Here is a 14,880-nt window from a genome sequence, read left to right as displayed (position 1 = left end):
GCTTGTGTGCACCTTACTTCACAGACAACTTATAGTGATGTTGCCATCGTAACTAAAAAATTCAATAAATGTGGTACTTGCAAACGAAGGGACATGCAGCAGATCCACACACGACGTGGCTCATTGGAGGACAATACGACATAGGCAGGAAAATACTGTTCCCGCCCGGGATCGAACCGGGGACCTTCTGCGTGTGAAGCAGACGTGATAACCGCTACACTACGGAAACGACGGACCCGAGGAGTCCATCGTTGTTCACTCGAACTTGCCTCAGACTTTCTCTCGTCCGCGAATGCACACACGCCAGTTCCTTAGTCAGCCAGGAACCCATCACAGCCGAGGGCTCAAGAAGTCTTCGGGGTGCTCGAGAGGGTGTCTGCCGTAGCACCCCTAACGAGATAGCGGCGCTTCGCGCAGTCGTTATTGCAAGTCATATCAGCAAAAGCAATCACTTTCTCAGCAGCAGGCAGTGCGAGCCCAGCGGCAGCTCTACATGAAGGTACCAATAGCCCAGGAAGGCCGCCGACCGCGGGAATTCGCGCCGCCCCCATTCCGCCAGCGTACACGAGACTTTCAGGGCACCCTGGACGACATCGAGGGACTGGAATAATTGGCATTCGCCGTGTCACAGGGCTCGTTGGTCTAGGGGTATGATTCCTGCTTAGGGTGCAGGAGGTCCCGGGTTCAAATCCCGGACGAGCCCTAGCGTTTTGTGCAAACTGATCGCACGTCAGTGGCTGAGTCAGCGCAAAAAGCTCGCCGTCAATATCAAATGAATTTCTTATTCGATGTGAGCAATTGACACTCGGGTCCGACGCGTGAAGGCGATTACGAAGGTTTCGGGTACAGATGGTAGCAGATGCATGTTAGTACGTCTTGCTTAAAGTGATGAAAAAGTGTTTCCACCCGGGATCGAACCGGGGACCTTCTTCGTGTTAGGCAGACGTGATAACCGCTACACCACGGAAACTGCTTGTGTGCACCTTACTTCACAGACAACTTATAGTGATGTTGCCATCGTAACTAAAAAATTCAATAAATGTGGTACTTGCAAACGAAGGGACATGCAGCAGATCCACACACGACGTGGCTCATTGGAGGACAATACGACATAGGCAGGAAAATACTGTTCCCGCCCGGGATCGAACCGGGGACCTTCTGCGTGTGAAGCAGACGTGATAACCGCTACACTACGGAAACGACGGACCCGAGGAGTCCATCGTTGTTCACTCGAACTTGCCTCAGACTTTCTCTCGTCCGCGAATGCACACACGCCAGTTCCTTAGTCAGCCAGGAACCCATCACAGCCGAGGGCTCAAGAAGTCTTCGGGGTGCTCGAGAGGGTGTCTGCCGTAGCACCCCTAACGAGATAGCGGCGCTTCGCGCAGTCGTTATTGCAAGTCATATCAGCAAAAGCAATCACTTTCTCAGCAGCAGGCAGTGCGAGCCCAGCGGCAGCTCTACATGAAGGTACCAATAGCCCAGGAAGGCCGCCGACCGCGGGAATTCGCGCCGCCCCCATTCCGCCAGCGTACACGAGACTTTCAGGGCACCCTGGACGACATCGAGGGACTGGAATAATTGGCATTCGCCGTGTCACAGGGCTCGTTGGTCTAGGGGTATGATTCCTGCTTAGGGTGCAGGAGGTCCCGGGTTCAAATCCCGGACGAGCCCTAGCGTTTTGTGCAAACTGATCGCACGTCAGTGGCTGAGTCAGCGCAAAAAGCTCGCCGTCAATATCTAATGAATTTCTTATTCGATGTGAGCAATTGACACTCGGGTCCGACGCGTGAAGGCGATTACGAAGGTTTCGGGTACAGATGGTAGCAGATGCATGTTAGTACGTCTTGCTTAAAGTGATGAAAATGTGTTTCCGCCCGGGATCGAACCGGGGACCTTCTGCGTGTTAGGCAGACGTGATAACCGCTACACCACGGAAACTGCTTGTGTGCACCTTACTTCACAGACAACTTATAGTGATGTTGCCATCGTAACTAAAAAATTCAATAAATGTGGTACTTGCAAACGAAGGGACATGCAGCAAATCCACACACGACGTGGCTCATTGGAGGACAATACGACATAGGCAGGAAAATACTGTTCCCGCCCGGGATCGAACCGGGGACCTTCTGCGTGTGAAGCAGACGTGATAACCGCTACACTACGGAAACGACGTACCCGAGGAGTCCATCCTTGTTCACTCGAACTTGCCTCAGACTTGTTCTCGTCCGCGAATGCACACACGACAGTTCCTTTGTCAGCCTGGAACCCATCACAGCCGAGGGCTCAAGAAGTCTTCGGGGTGCTCGAGAGGGTGTCTGCCGTAGCACCCCTAACGAGATAGCGGCGCTTCGCGCAGTCGTTATTGCAAGTCATATCAGCAAAAGCAATCACTTTCTCAGCAGCAGGCAGTGCGAGCCCAGCGGCAGCTCTACATGAAGGTACCAATAGCCCAGGAAGGCCGCCGACCGCGGGAATTCGCGCCGCCCCCATTCCGCCAGCGTACACGAGACTTTCAGGGCACCCTGGACGACATCCAGGGACTGGAATAATTGACATTCGCCGTGTCACAGGGCTCGTTGGTCTAGGGGTATGATTCCTGCTTAGGGTGCAGGAGGTGCCGGGTTCAAATCCCGGACGAGCCCTAGCGTTTTGTGCAAACTGATCGCACGTCAGTGGCTGAGTCAGCGCAAAAAGCTCGCCGTCAATATCAAATGAATTTCTTATTCGATGTGAGCAATTGACACTCGGGTCCGACGCGTGAAGGCGATTACGAAGGTTTCGGGTACAGATGGTAGCAGATGCATGTTAGTACGTCTTGCTTAAAGTGATGAAAATGTGTTTCCGCCCGGGATCGAACCGGGGACCTTCTGCGTGTTAGGCAGACGTGATAACCGCTACACCACGGAAACTGCTTGTGTGCACCTTACTTCACAGACAACTTATAGTGATGTTGCCATCGTAACTAAAAAATTCAATAAATGTGGTACTTGCAAACGAAGGGACATGCAGCAAATCCACACACGACGTGGCTCATTGGAGGACAATACGACATAGGCAGGAAAATACTGTTCCCGCCCGGGATCGAACCGGGGACCTTCTGCGTGTGAAGCAGACGTGATAACCGCTACACTACGGAAACGACGTACCCGAGGAGTCCATCCTTGTTCACTCGAACTTGCCTCAGACTTGTTCTCGTCCGCGAATGCACACACGACAGTTCCTTTGTCAGCCTGGAACCCATCACAGCCGAGGGCTCAAGAAGTCTTCGGGGTGCTCGAGAGGGTGTCTGCCGTAGCACCCCTAACGAGATAGCGGCGCTTCGCGCAGTCGTTATTGCAAGTCATATCAGCAAAAGCAATCACTTTCTCAGCAGCAGGCAGTGCGAGCCCAGCGGCAGCTCTACATGAAGATACCAATAGCCCAGGAAGGCCGCCGACCGCGGGAATTCGCGCCGCCCCCATTCCGCCAGCGTACACGAGACTTTCAGGGCACCCTGGACGACATCCAGGGACTGGAATAATTGACATTCGCCGTGTCACAGGGCTCGTTGGTCTAGGGGTATGATTCCTGCTTAGGGTGCAGGAGGTCCCGGGTTCAAATCCCGGACGAGCCCTAGCGTTTTGTGCAAACTGATCGCACGTCAGTGGCTGAGTCAGCGCAAAAAGCTCGCCGTCAATATCAAATGAATTTCTTATTCGATGTGAGCAATTGACACTCGGGTCCGACGCGTGAAGGCGATTACGAAAGTTTCGGGTACAGATGGTAGCAGATGCATGTTAGTACGTCTTGCTTAAAGTGATGAAAAAGTGTTTCCGCCCGGGATCGAACCGGGGACCTTCTGCGTGTTAGGCAGACGTGATAACCGCTACACCACGGAAACTGCTTGTGTGCACCTTACTTCACAGACAACTTATAGTGATGTTGCCATCGTAACTAAAAAATTCAATAAATGTGGTACTTGCAAACGAAGGGACATGCAGCAGATCCACACACGACGTGGCTCATTGGAGGACAATACGACATAGGCAGGAAAATACTGTTCTCGCCCGGGATCGAACCGGGGACCTTCTGCGTGTGAAGCAGACGTGATAACCGCTACACTACGGAAACGACGGACCCGAGGAGTCCATCCTTGTTCACTCGAAATTGCCTCAGACTTTCTCTCGTCCGCGAATGCACACACGACAGTTCCTTTGTCAGCCTGGAACCCATCACAGCCGAGGGCTCAAGAAGTCTTCGGGGTGCTCGAGAGGGTGTCTGCCGTAGCACCCCTAACGAGATAGCGGCGTTTCGCGCAGTCGTTATTGCAAGTCATATCAGCAAAAGCAATCACTTTCTCAGCAGCAGGCAGTGCGAGCCCAGCGGCAGCTCTACATGAAGGTACCAATAGCCCAGGAAGGCCGCCGACCGCGGGAATTCGCGCCGCCCCCATTCCGCCAGCGTACACGAGACTTTCAGGGCACCCTGGACGACATCCAGGGACTGGAATAATTGACATTCGCCGTGTCACAGGGCTCGTTGGTCTAGGGGTATGATTCCTGCTTAGGGTGCAGGAGGTCCCGGGTTCAAATCCCGGACGAGCCCTAGCGTTTTGTGCAAACTGATCGCACGTCAGTGGCTGAGTCAGCGCAAAAAGCTCGCCGTCAATATCAAATGAATTTCTTATTCGATGTGAGCAATTGACACTCTGGTCCGACGCGTGAAGGCGATTACGAAGGTTTCGGGTACAGATGGTAGCAGATGCATGTTAGTATGTCTTGCTTAAAGTGATGAAAAAGTGTTTCCGCCCGGGATCGAACCGGGGACCTTCTGCGTGTTAGGCAGACGTGATAACCGCTACACCACGGAAACTGCTTGTGTGCACCTTACTTCACAGACAACTTATAGTGATGTTGCCATCGTAACTAAAAAATTCAATAAATGTGGTACTTGCAAACGAAGGGACATGCAGCAGATCCACACACGACGTGGCTCATTGGAGGACAATACGACATAGGCAGGAAAACACTGTTCCCGCCCGGGATCGAACCGGGGAACTTCTGCGTGTGAAGCAGACGTGATAACCGCTACACTACGGAAACGACGGACCCGAGGAGTCCATCCTTGTTCACTCGAACTTGCCTCAGACTTTCTCTCGTCCGCGAATGCACACACGACAGTTCCTTTGTCAGCCTGGAACCCATCACAGCCGAGGGCTCAAGAAGTCTTCGGGGTGCTCGAGAGGGTGTCTGCCGTAGCACCCCTAACGAGATAGCGGCGCTTCGCGCAGTCGTTATTGCAAGTCATATCAGCAAAAGCAATCACTTTCTCAGCAGCAGGCAGTGCGAGCCCAGCGGCAGCTCTACATGAAGATACCAATAGCCCAGGAAGGCCGCCGACCGCGGGAATTCGCGCCGCCCCCATTCCGCCAGCGTACACGAGACTTTCAGGGCACCCTGGACGACATCGAGGGACTGGAATAATTGGCATTCGCCGTGTCACAGGGCTCGTTGGTCTAGGGGTATGATTCCTGCTTAGGGTGCAGGAGGTCCCGGGTTCAAATCCCGGACGAGCCCTAGCGTTTTGTGCAAACTGATCGCACGTCAGTGGCTGAGTCAGCGCAAAAAGCTCGCCGTCAATATCAAATGAATTTCTTATTCGATGTGAGCAATTGACACTCGGGTCCGACGCGTGAAGGCGATTACGAAGGTTTCGGGTACAGATGGTAGCAGATGCATGTTAGTACGTCTTGCTTAAAGTGATGAAAAAGTGTTTCCACCCGGGATCGAACCGGGGACCTTCTTCGTGTTAGGCAGACGTGATAACCGCTACACCACGGAAACTGCTTGTGTGCACCTTACTTCACAGACAACTTATAGTGATGTTGCCATCGTAACTAAAAAATTCAATAAATGTGGTACTTGCAAACGAAGGGACATGCAGCAAATCCACACACGACGTGGCTCATTGGAGGACAATACGACATAGGCAGGAAAATACTGTTCCCGCCCGGGATCGAACCGGGGACCTTCTGCGTGTGAAGCAGACGTGATAACCGCTACACTACGGAAACGACGTACCCGAGGAGTCCATCCTTGTTCACTCGAACTTGCCTCAGACTTGTTCTCGTCCGCGAATGCACACACGACAGTTCCTTTGTCAGCCTGGAACCCATCACAGCCGAGGGCTCAAGAAGTCTTCGGGGTGCTCGAGAGGGTGTCTGCCGTAGCACCCCTAACGAGATAGCGGCGCTTCGCGCAGTCGTTATTGCAAGTCATATCAGCAAAAGCAATCACTTTCTCAGCAGCAGGCAGTGCGAGCCCAGCGGCAGCTCTACATGAAGGTACCAATAGCCCAGGAAGGCCGCCGACCGCGGGAATTCGCGCCGCCCCCATTCCGCCAGCGTACACGAGACTTTCAGGGCACCCTGGACGACATCGAGGGACTGGAATAATTGGCATTCGCCGTGTCACAGGGCTCGTTGGTCTAGGGGTATGATTCCTGCTTAGGGTGCAGGAGGTCCCGGGTTCAAATCCCGGACGAGCCCTAGCGTTTTGTGCAAACTGATCGCACGTCAGTGGCTGAGTCAGCGCAAAAAGCTCGCCGTCAATATCAAATGAATTTCTTATACGATGTGAGCAATTGGCACTCGGGTCCGACGCGTGAAGGCGATTACGAAGGTTTCGGGTACAGATGGTAGCAGATGCATGTTAGTACGTCTTGCTTAAAGTGATGAAAATGCGTTCCCGCCCGGGATCGAACCGGGGACCTTCTGCGTGTTAGGCAGACGTGATAACCGCTACACCACGGAAACTGCTTGTGTGCACCTTACTTCACAGACAACTTATGGTGATGTTGCCATCGTAACTAAAAAATTCAATAAATGTGGTACTTGCAAACGAAGGGACATGCAGCAAATCCACACACGACGTGGCTCATTGGAGGACAATACGACATAGGCAGGAAAATACTGTTCCCGCCCGGGATCGAACCGGGGACCTTCTGCGTGTGAAGCAGACGTGATAACCGCTACACTACGGAAACGACGTACCCGAGGAGTCCATCCTTGTTCACTCGAACTTGCCTCAGACTTGTTCTCGTCCGCGAATGCACACACGACAGTTCCTTTGTCAGCCTGGAACCCATCACAGCCGAGGGCTCAAGAAGTCTTCGGGGTGCTCGAGAGGGTGTCTGCCGTAGCACCCCTAACGAGATAGCGGCGTTTCGCGCAGTCGTTATTGCAAGTCATATCAGCAAAAGCAATCACTTTCTCAGCAGCAGGCAGTGCGAGCCCAGCGGCAGCTCTACATGAAGGTACCAATAGCCCAGGAAGGCCGCCGACCGCGGGAATTCGCGCCGCCCCCATTCCGCCAGCGTACACGAGACTTTCAGGGCACCCTGGACGACATCCAGGGACTGGAATAATTGACATTCGCCGTGTCACAGGGCTCGTTGGTCTAGGGGTATGATTCCTGCTTAGGGTGCAGGAGGTCCCGGGTTCAAATCCCGGACGAGCCCTAGCGTTTTGTGCAAACTGATCGCACGTCAGTGGCTGAGTCAGCGCAAAAAGCTCGCCGTCAATATCAAATGAATTTCTTATTCGATGTGAGCAATTGACACTCTGGTCCGACGCGTGAAGGCGATTACGAAGGTTTCGGGTACAGATGGTAGCAGATGCATGTTAGTATGTCTTGCTTAAAGTGATGAAAAAGTGTTTCCGCCCGGGATCGAACCGGGGACCTTCTGCGTGTTAGGCAGACGTGATAACCGCTACACCACGGAAACTGCTTGTGTGCACCTTACTTCACAGACAACTTATAGTGATGTTGCCATCGTAACTAAAAAATTCAATAAATGTGGTACTTGCAAACGAAGGGACATGCAGCAGATCCACACACGACGTGGCTCATTGGAGGACAATACGACATAGGCAGGAAAACACTGTTCCCGCCCGGGATCGAACCGGGGAACTTCTGCGTGTGAAGCAGACGTGATAACCGCTACACTACGGAAACGACGGACCCGAGGAGTCCATCCTTGTTCACTCGAACTTGCCTCAGACTTTCTCTCGTCCGCGAATGCACACACGACAGTTCCTTTGTCAGCCTGGAACCCATCACAGCCGAGGGCTCAAGAAGTCTTCGGGGTGCTCGAGAGGGTGTCTGCCGTAGCACCCCTAACGAGATAGCGGCGTTTCGCGCAGTCGTTATTGCAAGTCATATCAGCAAAAGCAATCACTTTCTCAGCAGCAGGCAGTGCGAGCCCAGCGGCAGCTCTACATGAAGGTACCAATAGCCCAGGAAGGCCGCCGACCGCGGGAATTCGCGCCGCCCCCATTCCGCCAGCGTACACGAGACTTTCAGGGCACCCTGGACGACATCCAGGGACTGGAATAATTGACATTCGCCGTGTCACAGGGCTCGTTGGTCTAGGGGTATGATTCCTGCTTAGGGTGCAGGAGGTCCCGGGTTCAAATCCCGGACGAGCCCTAGCGTTTTGTGCAAACTGATCGCACGTCAGTGGCTGAGTCAGCGCAAAAAGCTCGCCGTCAATATCAAATGAATTTCTTATTCGATGTGAGCAATTGACACTCTGGTCCGACGCGTGAAGGCGATTACGAAGGTTTCGGGTACAGATGGTAGCAGATGCATGTTAGTATGTCTTGCTTAAAGTGATGAAAAAGTGTTTCCGCCCGGGATCGAACCGGGGACCTTCTGCGTGTTAGGCAGACGTGATAACCGCTACACCACGGAAACTGCTTGTGTGCACCTTACTTCACAGACAACTTATAGTGATGTTGCCATCGTAACTAAAAAATTCAATAAATGTGGTACTTGCAAACGAAGGGACATGCAGCAGATCCACACACGACGTGGCTCATTGGAGGACAATACGACATAGGCAGGAAAACACTGTTCCCGCCCGGGATCGAACCGGGGAACTTCTGCGTGTGAAGCAGACGTGATAACCGCTACACTACGGAAACGACGGACCCGAGGAGTCCATCCTTGTTCACTCGAACTTGCCTCAGACTTTCTCTCGTCCGCGAATGCACACACGACAGTTCCTTTGTCAGCCTGGAACCCATCACAGCCGAGGGCTCAAGAAGTCTTCGGGGTGCTCGAGAGGGTGTCTGCCGTAGCACCCCTAACGAGATAGCGGCGCTTCGCGCAGTCGTTATTGCAAGTCATATCAGCAAAAGCAATCACTTTCTCAGCAGCAGGCAGTGCGAGCCCAGCGGCAGCTCTACATGAAGATACCAATAGCCCAGGAAGGCCGCCGACCGCGGGAATTCGCGCCGCCCCCATTCCGCCAGCGTACACGAGACTTTCAGGGCACCCTGGACGACATCGAGGGACTGGAATAATTGGCATTCGCCGTGTCACAGGGCTCGTTGGTCTAGGGGTATGATTCCTGCTTAGGGTGCAGGAGGTCCCGGGTTCAAATCCCGGACGAGCCCTAGCGTTTTGTGCAAACTGATCGCACGTCAGTGGCTGAGTCAGCGCAAAAAGCTCGCCGTCAATATCAAATGAATTTCTTATTCGATGTGAGCAATTGACACTCGGGTCCGACGCGTGAAGGCGATTACGAAGGTTTCGGGTACAGATGGTAGCAGATGCATGTTAGTACGTCTTGCTTAAAGTGATGAAAAAGTGTTTCCACCCGGGATCGAACCGGGGACCTTCTTCGTGTTAGGCAGACGTGATAACCGCTACACCACGGAAACTGCTTGTGTGCACCTTACTTCACAGACAACTTATAGTGATGTTGCCATCGTAACTAAAAAATTCAATAAATGTGGTACTTGCAAACGAAGGGACATGCAGCAAATCCACACACGACGTGGCTCATTGGAGGACAATACGACATAGGCAGGAAAATACTGTTCCCGCCCGGGATCGAACCGGGGACCTTCTGCGTGTGAAGCAGACGTGATAACCGCTACACTACGGAAACGACGTACCCGAGGAGTCCATCCTTGTTCACTCGAACTTGCCTCAGACTTGTTCTCGTCCGCGAATGCACACACGACAGTTCCTTTGTCAGCCTGGAACCCATCACAGCCGAGGGCTCAAGAAGTCTTCGGGGTGCTCGAGAGGGTGTCTGCCGTAGCACCCCTAACGAGATAGCGGCGCTTCGCGCAGTCGTTATTGCAAGTCATATCAGCAAAAGCAATCACTTTCTCAGCAGCAGGCAGTGCGAGCCCAGCGGCAGCTCTACATGAAGGTACCAATAGCCCAGGAAGGCCGCCGACCGCGGGAATTCGCGCCGCCCCCATTCCGCCAGCGTACACGAGACTTTCAGGGCACCCTGGACGACATCGAGGGACTGGAATAATTGGCATTCGCCGTGTCACAGGGCTCGTTGGTCTAGGGGTATGATTCCTGCTTAGGGTGCAGGAGGTCCCGGGTTCAAATCCCGGACGAGCCCTAGCGTTTTGTGCAAACTGATCGCACGTCAGTGGCTGAGTCAGCGCAAAAAGCTCGCCGTCAATATCAAATGAATTTCTTATACGATGTGAGCAATTGGCACTCGGGTCCGACGCGTGAAGGCGATTACGAAGGTTTCGGGTACAGATGGTAGCAGATGCATGTTAGTACGTCTTGCTTAAAGTGATGAAAATGCGTTCCCGCCCGGGATCGAACCGGGGACCTTCTGCGTGTTAGGCAGACGTGATAACCGCTACACCACGGAAACTGCTTGTGTGCACCTTACTTCACAGACAACTTATGGTGATGTTGCCATCGTAACTAAAAAATTCAATAAATGTGGTACTTGCAAACGAAGGGACATGCAGCAAATCCACACACGACGTGGCTCATTGGAGGACAATACGACATAGGCAGGAAAATACTGTTCCCGCCCGGGATCGAACCGGGGACCTTCTGCGTGTGAAGCAGACGTGATAACCGCTACACTACGGAAACGACGTACCCGAGGAGTCCATCCTTGTTCACTCGAACTTGCCTCAGACTTGTTCTCGTCCGCGAATGCACACACGACAGTTCCTTTGTCAGCCTGGAACCCATCACAGCCGAGGGCTCAAGAAGTCTTCGGGGTGCTCGAGAGGGTGTCTGCCGTAGCACCCCTAACGAGATAGCGGCGTTTCGCGCAGTCGTTATTGCAAGTCATATCAGCAAAAGCAATCACTTTCTCAGCAGCAGGCAGTGCGAGCCCAGCGGCAGCTCTACATGAAGGTACCAATAGCCCAGGAAGGCCGCCGACCGCGGGAATTCGCGCCGCCCCCATTCCGCCAGCGTACACGAGACTTTCAGGGCACCCTGGACGACATCCAGGGACTGGAATAATTGACATTCGCCGTGTCACAGGGCTCGTTGGTCTAGGGGTATGATTCCTGCTTAGGGTGCAGGAGGTCCCGGGTTCAAATCCCGGACGAGCCCTAGCGTTTTGTGCAAACTGATCGCACGTCAGTGGCTGAGTCAGCGCAAAAAGCTCGCCGTCAATATCAAATGAATTTCTTATTCGATGTGAGCAATTGACACTCTGGTCCGACGCGTGAAGGCGATTACGAAGGTTTCGGGTACAGATGGTAGCAGATGCATGTTAGTATGTCTTGCTTAAAGTGATGAAAAAGTGTTTCCGCCCGGGATCGAACCGGGGACCTTCTGCGTGTTAGGCAGACGTGATAACCGCTACACCACGGAAACTGCTTGTGTGCACCTTACTTCACAGACAACTTATAGTGATGTTGCCATCGTAACTAAAAAATTCAATAAATGTGGTACTTGCAAACGAAGGGACATGCAGCAGATCCACACACGACGTGGCTCATTGGAGGACAATACGACATAGGCAGGAAAACACTGTTCCCGCCCGGGATCGAACCGGGGAACTTCTGCGTGTGAAGCAGACGTGATAACCGCTACACTACGGAAACGACGGACCCGAGGAGTCCATCCTTGTTCACTCGAACTTGCCTCAGACTTTCTCTCGTCCGCGAATGCACACACGACAGTTCCTTTGTCAGCCTGGAACCCATCACAGCCGAGGGCTCAAGAAGTCTTCGGGGTGCTCGAGAGGGTGTCTGCCGTAGCACCCCTAACGAGATAGCGGCGTTTCGCGCAGTCGTTATTGCAAGTCATATCAGCAAAAGCAATCACTTTCTCAGCAGCAGGCAGTGCGAGCCCAGCGGCAGCTCTACATGAAGGTACCAATAGCCCAGGAAGGCCGCCGACCGCGGGAATTCGCGCCGCCCCCATTCCGCCAGCGTACACGAGACTTTCAGGGCACCCTGGACGACATCCAGGGACTGGAATAATTGACATTCGCCGTGTCACAGGGCTCGTTGGTCTAGGGGTATGATTCCTGCTTAGGGTGCAGGAGGTCCCGGGTTCAAATCCCGGACGAGCCCTAGCGTTTTGTGCAAACTGATCGCACGTCAGTGGCTGAGTCAGCGCAAAAAGCTCGCCGTCAATATCAAATGAATTTCTTATTCGATGTGAGCAATTGACACTCTGGTCCGACGCGTGAAGGCGATTACGAAGGTTTCGGGTACAGATGGTAGCAGATGCATGTTAGTATGTCTTGCTTAAAGTGATGAAAAAGTGTTTCCGCCCGGGATCGAACCGGGGACCTTCTGCGTGTTAGGCAGACGTGATAACCGCTACACCACGGAAACTGCTTGTGTGCACCTTACTTCACAGACAACTTATAGTGATGTTGCCATCGTAACTAAAAAATTCAATAAATGTGGTACTTGCAAACGAAGGGACATGCAGCAGATCCACACACGACGTGGCTCATTGGAGGACAATACGACATAGGCAGGAAAACACTGTTCCCGCCCGGGATCGAACCGGGGAACTTCTGCGTGTGAAGCAGACGTGATAACCGCTACACTACGGAAACGACGGACCCGAGGAGTCCATCCTTGTTCACTCGAACTTGCCTCAGACTTTCTCTCGTCCGCGAATGCACACACGACAGTTCCTTTGTCAGCCTGGAACCCATCACAGCCGAGGGCTCAAGAAGTCTTCGGGGTGCTCGAGAGGGTGTCTGCCGTAGCACCCCTAACGAGATAGCGGCGTTTCGCGCAGTCGTTATTGCAAGTCATATCAGCAAAAGCAATCACTTTCTCAGCAGCAGGCAGTGCGAGCCCAGCGGCAGCTCTACATGAAGGTACCAATAGCCCAGGAAGGCCGCCGACCGCGGGAATTCGCGCCGCCCCCATTCCGCCAGCGTACACGAGACTTTCAGGGCACCCTGGACGACATCCAGGGACTGGAATAATTGACATTCGCCGTGTCACAGGGCTCGTTGGTCTAGGGGTATGATTCCTGCTTAGGGTGCAGGAGGTCCCGGGTTCAAATCCCGGACGAGCCCTAGCGTTTTGTGCAAACTGATCGCACGTCAGTGGCTGAGTCAGCGCAAAAAGCTCGCCGTCAATATCAAATGAATTTCTTATTCGATGTGAGCAATTGACACTCGGGTCCGACGCGTGAAGGCGATTACGAAGGTTTCGGGTACAGATGGTAGCAGATGCATGTTAGTACGTCTTGCTTAAAGTGATGAAAAAGTGTTTCCGCCCGGGATCGAACCGGGGACCTTCTGCGTGTTAGGCAGACGTGATAACCGCTACACCACGGAAACTGCTTGTGTGCACCTTACTTCACAGACAACTTATAGTGATGTTGCCATCGTAACTAAAAAATTCAATAAATGTGGTACTTGCAAACGAAGGGACATGCAGCAGATCCACACACGACGTGGCTCATTGGAGGACAATACGACATAGGCAGGAAAATACTGTTCCCGCCCGGGATCGAACCGGGGACCTTCTGCGTGTGAAGCAGACGTGATAACCGCTACACTACGGAAAAGACGGACCCGAGGAGTCCATCCTTGTTCACTCGAACTTGCCTCAGACTTTCTCTCGTCCGCGAATGCACACACGACAGTTCCTTTGTCAGCCTGGAACCCATCACAGCCGAGGGCTCAAGAAGTCTTCGGGGTGCTCGAGAGGGTGTCTGCCGTAGCACCCCTAACGAGATAGCGGCGTTTCGCGCAGTCGTTATTGCAAGTCATATCAGCAAAAGCAATCACTTTCTCAGCAGAAGGCAGTGCGAGCCCAGTGGCAGCTCTACATGAAGGTACCAATAGCCTAGGAAGGCCGCCGACCGCGGGAATTCGCGCCGCCCCCATTCCGCCAGCGTACACGAGACTTTCAGGGCACCCTGGACGACATCCAGGGACTGGAATAATTGACATTCGCCGTGTCACAGGGCTCGTTGGTCTAGGGGTATGATTCCTGCTTAGGGTGCAGGAGGTCCCGGGTTCAAATCCCGGACGAGCCCTAGCGTATTGTGCAAACTGATCGCACGTCAGTGGCTGAGTCAGCGCAAAAAGCTCGCCGTCAATATCAAATGAATTTCTTATTCGATGTGAGCAATTGACACTCGGGTCCGACGCGTGAAGGCGATTACGAAAGTTTCGGGTACAGATGGTAGCAGATGCATGTTAGTACGTCTTGCTTAAAGTGATGAAAAAGTGTTTCCGCCCGGGATCGAACCGGGGACCTTCTGCGTGTTAGGCAGACGTGATAACCGCTACACCACGGAAACTGCTTGTGTGCACCTTACTTCACAGACAACTTATAGTGATGTTGCCATCGTAACTAAAAAATTCAATAAATGTGGTACTTGCAAACGAAGGGACATGCAGCAGATCCACACACGACGTGGCTCATTGGAGGACAATACGACATAGGCAGGAAAATACTGTTCCCGCCCGGGATCGAACCGGGGACCTTCTGCGTGTGAAGCAGACGTGATAACCGCTACACTACGGAAAAGACGGACCCGAGGAGTCCATCCTTGTTCACTCGAACTTGCCTCAGACTTGTTCTCGTCCGCGAATGCACACACGACAGTTCCTTTG

At 53.2% G+C, this 14,880-nt stretch overlaps 46 non-coding genes across 46 annotated transcripts; 15 read left to right on the top strand and 31 right to left on the bottom strand.

The window, feature by feature from the left end:
- Positions 1-156: 156 nt before the first annotated feature.
- Positions 157-229, bottom strand: Trnav-cac (transfer RNA valine (anticodon CAC)). Its single transcript has one exon. It is a non-coding gene; the product is annotated as a tRNA-Val (tRNA).
- A 402-nt stretch (positions 230-631) lies between these two features.
- On the top strand, positions 632-703 carry Trnap-agg (transfer RNA proline (anticodon AGG)). Its single transcript has one exon. It is a non-coding gene; the product is annotated as a tRNA-Pro (tRNA).
- A 194-nt stretch (positions 704-897) lies between these two features.
- Positions 898-970, bottom strand: Trnav-aac (transfer RNA valine (anticodon AAC)). The gene has a single exon. It is a non-coding gene; the product is annotated as a tRNA-Val (tRNA).
- Positions 971-1,127: 157 nt separating this feature from the next.
- Trnav-cac (transfer RNA valine (anticodon CAC)) lies at positions 1,128-1,200 on the bottom strand. The gene has a single exon. It is a non-coding gene; the product is annotated as a tRNA-Val (tRNA).
- Positions 1,201-1,602: 402 nt separating this feature from the next.
- Trnap-agg (transfer RNA proline (anticodon AGG)) lies at positions 1,603-1,674 on the top strand. Its single transcript has one exon. It is a non-coding gene; the product is annotated as a tRNA-Pro (tRNA).
- A 194-nt stretch (positions 1,675-1,868) lies between these two features.
- Positions 1,869-1,941, bottom strand: Trnav-aac (transfer RNA valine (anticodon AAC)). Its single transcript has one exon. It is a non-coding gene; the product is annotated as a tRNA-Val (tRNA).
- A 157-nt stretch (positions 1,942-2,098) lies between these two features.
- Trnav-cac (transfer RNA valine (anticodon CAC)) lies at positions 2,099-2,171 on the bottom strand. Its single transcript has one exon. It is a non-coding gene; the product is annotated as a tRNA-Val (tRNA).
- Positions 2,172-2,573: 402 nt separating this feature from the next.
- Trnap-agg (transfer RNA proline (anticodon AGG)) lies at positions 2,574-2,645 on the top strand. Its single transcript has one exon. It is a non-coding gene; the product is annotated as a tRNA-Pro (tRNA).
- A 194-nt stretch (positions 2,646-2,839) lies between these two features.
- Trnav-aac (transfer RNA valine (anticodon AAC)) lies at positions 2,840-2,912 on the bottom strand. The gene has a single exon. It is a non-coding gene; the product is annotated as a tRNA-Val (tRNA).
- Positions 2,913-3,069: 157 nt separating this feature from the next.
- Trnav-cac (transfer RNA valine (anticodon CAC)) lies at positions 3,070-3,142 on the bottom strand. Its single transcript has one exon. It is a non-coding gene; the product is annotated as a tRNA-Val (tRNA).
- Positions 3,143-3,544: 402 nt separating this feature from the next.
- Positions 3,545-3,616, top strand: Trnap-agg (transfer RNA proline (anticodon AGG)). Its single transcript has one exon. It is a non-coding gene; the product is annotated as a tRNA-Pro (tRNA).
- Positions 3,617-3,810: 194 nt separating this feature from the next.
- On the bottom strand, positions 3,811-3,883 carry Trnav-aac (transfer RNA valine (anticodon AAC)). Its single transcript has one exon. It is a non-coding gene; the product is annotated as a tRNA-Val (tRNA).
- Positions 3,884-4,040: 157 nt separating this feature from the next.
- Trnav-cac (transfer RNA valine (anticodon CAC)) lies at positions 4,041-4,113 on the bottom strand. The gene has a single exon. It is a non-coding gene; the product is annotated as a tRNA-Val (tRNA).
- A 402-nt stretch (positions 4,114-4,515) lies between these two features.
- Positions 4,516-4,587, top strand: Trnap-agg (transfer RNA proline (anticodon AGG)). Its single transcript has one exon. It is a non-coding gene; the product is annotated as a tRNA-Pro (tRNA).
- Positions 4,588-4,781: 194 nt separating this feature from the next.
- Trnav-aac (transfer RNA valine (anticodon AAC)) lies at positions 4,782-4,854 on the bottom strand. Its single transcript has one exon. It is a non-coding gene; the product is annotated as a tRNA-Val (tRNA).
- A 157-nt stretch (positions 4,855-5,011) lies between these two features.
- On the bottom strand, positions 5,012-5,084 carry Trnav-cac (transfer RNA valine (anticodon CAC)). The gene has a single exon. It is a non-coding gene; the product is annotated as a tRNA-Val (tRNA).
- Positions 5,085-5,486: 402 nt separating this feature from the next.
- Positions 5,487-5,558, top strand: Trnap-agg (transfer RNA proline (anticodon AGG)). Its single transcript has one exon. It is a non-coding gene; the product is annotated as a tRNA-Pro (tRNA).
- Positions 5,559-5,752: 194 nt separating this feature from the next.
- On the bottom strand, positions 5,753-5,825 carry Trnav-aac (transfer RNA valine (anticodon AAC)). The gene has a single exon. It is a non-coding gene; the product is annotated as a tRNA-Val (tRNA).
- A 157-nt stretch (positions 5,826-5,982) lies between these two features.
- Positions 5,983-6,055, bottom strand: Trnav-cac (transfer RNA valine (anticodon CAC)). The gene has a single exon. It is a non-coding gene; the product is annotated as a tRNA-Val (tRNA).
- A 402-nt stretch (positions 6,056-6,457) lies between these two features.
- Trnap-agg (transfer RNA proline (anticodon AGG)) lies at positions 6,458-6,529 on the top strand. The gene has a single exon. It is a non-coding gene; the product is annotated as a tRNA-Pro (tRNA).
- A 194-nt stretch (positions 6,530-6,723) lies between these two features.
- Positions 6,724-6,796, bottom strand: Trnav-aac (transfer RNA valine (anticodon AAC)). Its single transcript has one exon. It is a non-coding gene; the product is annotated as a tRNA-Val (tRNA).
- A 157-nt stretch (positions 6,797-6,953) lies between these two features.
- Positions 6,954-7,026, bottom strand: Trnav-cac (transfer RNA valine (anticodon CAC)). Its single transcript has one exon. It is a non-coding gene; the product is annotated as a tRNA-Val (tRNA).
- A 402-nt stretch (positions 7,027-7,428) lies between these two features.
- On the top strand, positions 7,429-7,500 carry Trnap-agg (transfer RNA proline (anticodon AGG)). The gene has a single exon. It is a non-coding gene; the product is annotated as a tRNA-Pro (tRNA).
- A 194-nt stretch (positions 7,501-7,694) lies between these two features.
- On the bottom strand, positions 7,695-7,767 carry Trnav-aac (transfer RNA valine (anticodon AAC)). The gene has a single exon. It is a non-coding gene; the product is annotated as a tRNA-Val (tRNA).
- Positions 7,768-7,924: 157 nt separating this feature from the next.
- Positions 7,925-7,997, bottom strand: Trnav-cac (transfer RNA valine (anticodon CAC)). Its single transcript has one exon. It is a non-coding gene; the product is annotated as a tRNA-Val (tRNA).
- A 402-nt stretch (positions 7,998-8,399) lies between these two features.
- On the top strand, positions 8,400-8,471 carry Trnap-agg (transfer RNA proline (anticodon AGG)). The gene has a single exon. It is a non-coding gene; the product is annotated as a tRNA-Pro (tRNA).
- Positions 8,472-8,665: 194 nt separating this feature from the next.
- Trnav-aac (transfer RNA valine (anticodon AAC)) lies at positions 8,666-8,738 on the bottom strand. Its single transcript has one exon. It is a non-coding gene; the product is annotated as a tRNA-Val (tRNA).
- Positions 8,739-8,895: 157 nt separating this feature from the next.
- Trnav-cac (transfer RNA valine (anticodon CAC)) lies at positions 8,896-8,968 on the bottom strand. The gene has a single exon. It is a non-coding gene; the product is annotated as a tRNA-Val (tRNA).
- Positions 8,969-9,370: 402 nt separating this feature from the next.
- Positions 9,371-9,442, top strand: Trnap-agg (transfer RNA proline (anticodon AGG)). The gene has a single exon. It is a non-coding gene; the product is annotated as a tRNA-Pro (tRNA).
- Positions 9,443-9,636: 194 nt separating this feature from the next.
- Trnav-aac (transfer RNA valine (anticodon AAC)) lies at positions 9,637-9,709 on the bottom strand. The gene has a single exon. It is a non-coding gene; the product is annotated as a tRNA-Val (tRNA).
- Positions 9,710-9,866: 157 nt separating this feature from the next.
- Positions 9,867-9,939, bottom strand: Trnav-cac (transfer RNA valine (anticodon CAC)). The gene has a single exon. It is a non-coding gene; the product is annotated as a tRNA-Val (tRNA).
- A 402-nt stretch (positions 9,940-10,341) lies between these two features.
- Trnap-agg (transfer RNA proline (anticodon AGG)) lies at positions 10,342-10,413 on the top strand. Its single transcript has one exon. It is a non-coding gene; the product is annotated as a tRNA-Pro (tRNA).
- Positions 10,414-10,607: 194 nt separating this feature from the next.
- Positions 10,608-10,680, bottom strand: Trnav-aac (transfer RNA valine (anticodon AAC)). Its single transcript has one exon. It is a non-coding gene; the product is annotated as a tRNA-Val (tRNA).
- Positions 10,681-10,837: 157 nt separating this feature from the next.
- On the bottom strand, positions 10,838-10,910 carry Trnav-cac (transfer RNA valine (anticodon CAC)). The gene has a single exon. It is a non-coding gene; the product is annotated as a tRNA-Val (tRNA).
- Positions 10,911-11,312: 402 nt separating this feature from the next.
- Trnap-agg (transfer RNA proline (anticodon AGG)) lies at positions 11,313-11,384 on the top strand. The gene has a single exon. It is a non-coding gene; the product is annotated as a tRNA-Pro (tRNA).
- A 194-nt stretch (positions 11,385-11,578) lies between these two features.
- On the bottom strand, positions 11,579-11,651 carry Trnav-aac (transfer RNA valine (anticodon AAC)). Its single transcript has one exon. It is a non-coding gene; the product is annotated as a tRNA-Val (tRNA).
- A 157-nt stretch (positions 11,652-11,808) lies between these two features.
- On the bottom strand, positions 11,809-11,881 carry Trnav-cac (transfer RNA valine (anticodon CAC)). Its single transcript has one exon. It is a non-coding gene; the product is annotated as a tRNA-Val (tRNA).
- Positions 11,882-12,283: 402 nt separating this feature from the next.
- Trnap-agg (transfer RNA proline (anticodon AGG)) lies at positions 12,284-12,355 on the top strand. The gene has a single exon. It is a non-coding gene; the product is annotated as a tRNA-Pro (tRNA).
- A 194-nt stretch (positions 12,356-12,549) lies between these two features.
- On the bottom strand, positions 12,550-12,622 carry Trnav-aac (transfer RNA valine (anticodon AAC)). Its single transcript has one exon. It is a non-coding gene; the product is annotated as a tRNA-Val (tRNA).
- Positions 12,623-12,779: 157 nt separating this feature from the next.
- Positions 12,780-12,852, bottom strand: Trnav-cac (transfer RNA valine (anticodon CAC)). The gene has a single exon. It is a non-coding gene; the product is annotated as a tRNA-Val (tRNA).
- Positions 12,853-13,254: 402 nt separating this feature from the next.
- Trnap-agg (transfer RNA proline (anticodon AGG)) lies at positions 13,255-13,326 on the top strand. The gene has a single exon. It is a non-coding gene; the product is annotated as a tRNA-Pro (tRNA).
- A 194-nt stretch (positions 13,327-13,520) lies between these two features.
- Trnav-aac (transfer RNA valine (anticodon AAC)) lies at positions 13,521-13,593 on the bottom strand. Its single transcript has one exon. It is a non-coding gene; the product is annotated as a tRNA-Val (tRNA).
- Positions 13,594-13,750: 157 nt separating this feature from the next.
- On the bottom strand, positions 13,751-13,823 carry Trnav-cac (transfer RNA valine (anticodon CAC)). The gene has a single exon. It is a non-coding gene; the product is annotated as a tRNA-Val (tRNA).
- Positions 13,824-14,225: 402 nt separating this feature from the next.
- Trnap-agg (transfer RNA proline (anticodon AGG)) lies at positions 14,226-14,297 on the top strand. Its single transcript has one exon. It is a non-coding gene; the product is annotated as a tRNA-Pro (tRNA).
- Positions 14,298-14,491: 194 nt separating this feature from the next.
- On the bottom strand, positions 14,492-14,564 carry Trnav-aac (transfer RNA valine (anticodon AAC)). The gene has a single exon. It is a non-coding gene; the product is annotated as a tRNA-Val (tRNA).
- Positions 14,565-14,721: 157 nt separating this feature from the next.
- Trnav-cac (transfer RNA valine (anticodon CAC)) lies at positions 14,722-14,794 on the bottom strand. The gene has a single exon. It is a non-coding gene; the product is annotated as a tRNA-Val (tRNA).
- Between the last annotated feature and the right edge of the window lie 86 nt (positions 14,795-14,880).

The sequence above is a fragment of the Schistocerca serialis genome, chromosome 2, assembly GCF_023864345.2.
Source record: "Schistocerca serialis cubense isolate TAMUIC-IGC-003099 chromosome 2, iqSchSeri2.2, whole genome shotgun sequence".
NCBI lineage: Eukaryota > Metazoa > Arthropoda > Insecta > Orthoptera > Acrididae > Schistocerca > Schistocerca serialis.
This window is presented reverse-complemented; position numbering and strand designations above follow the sequence as displayed.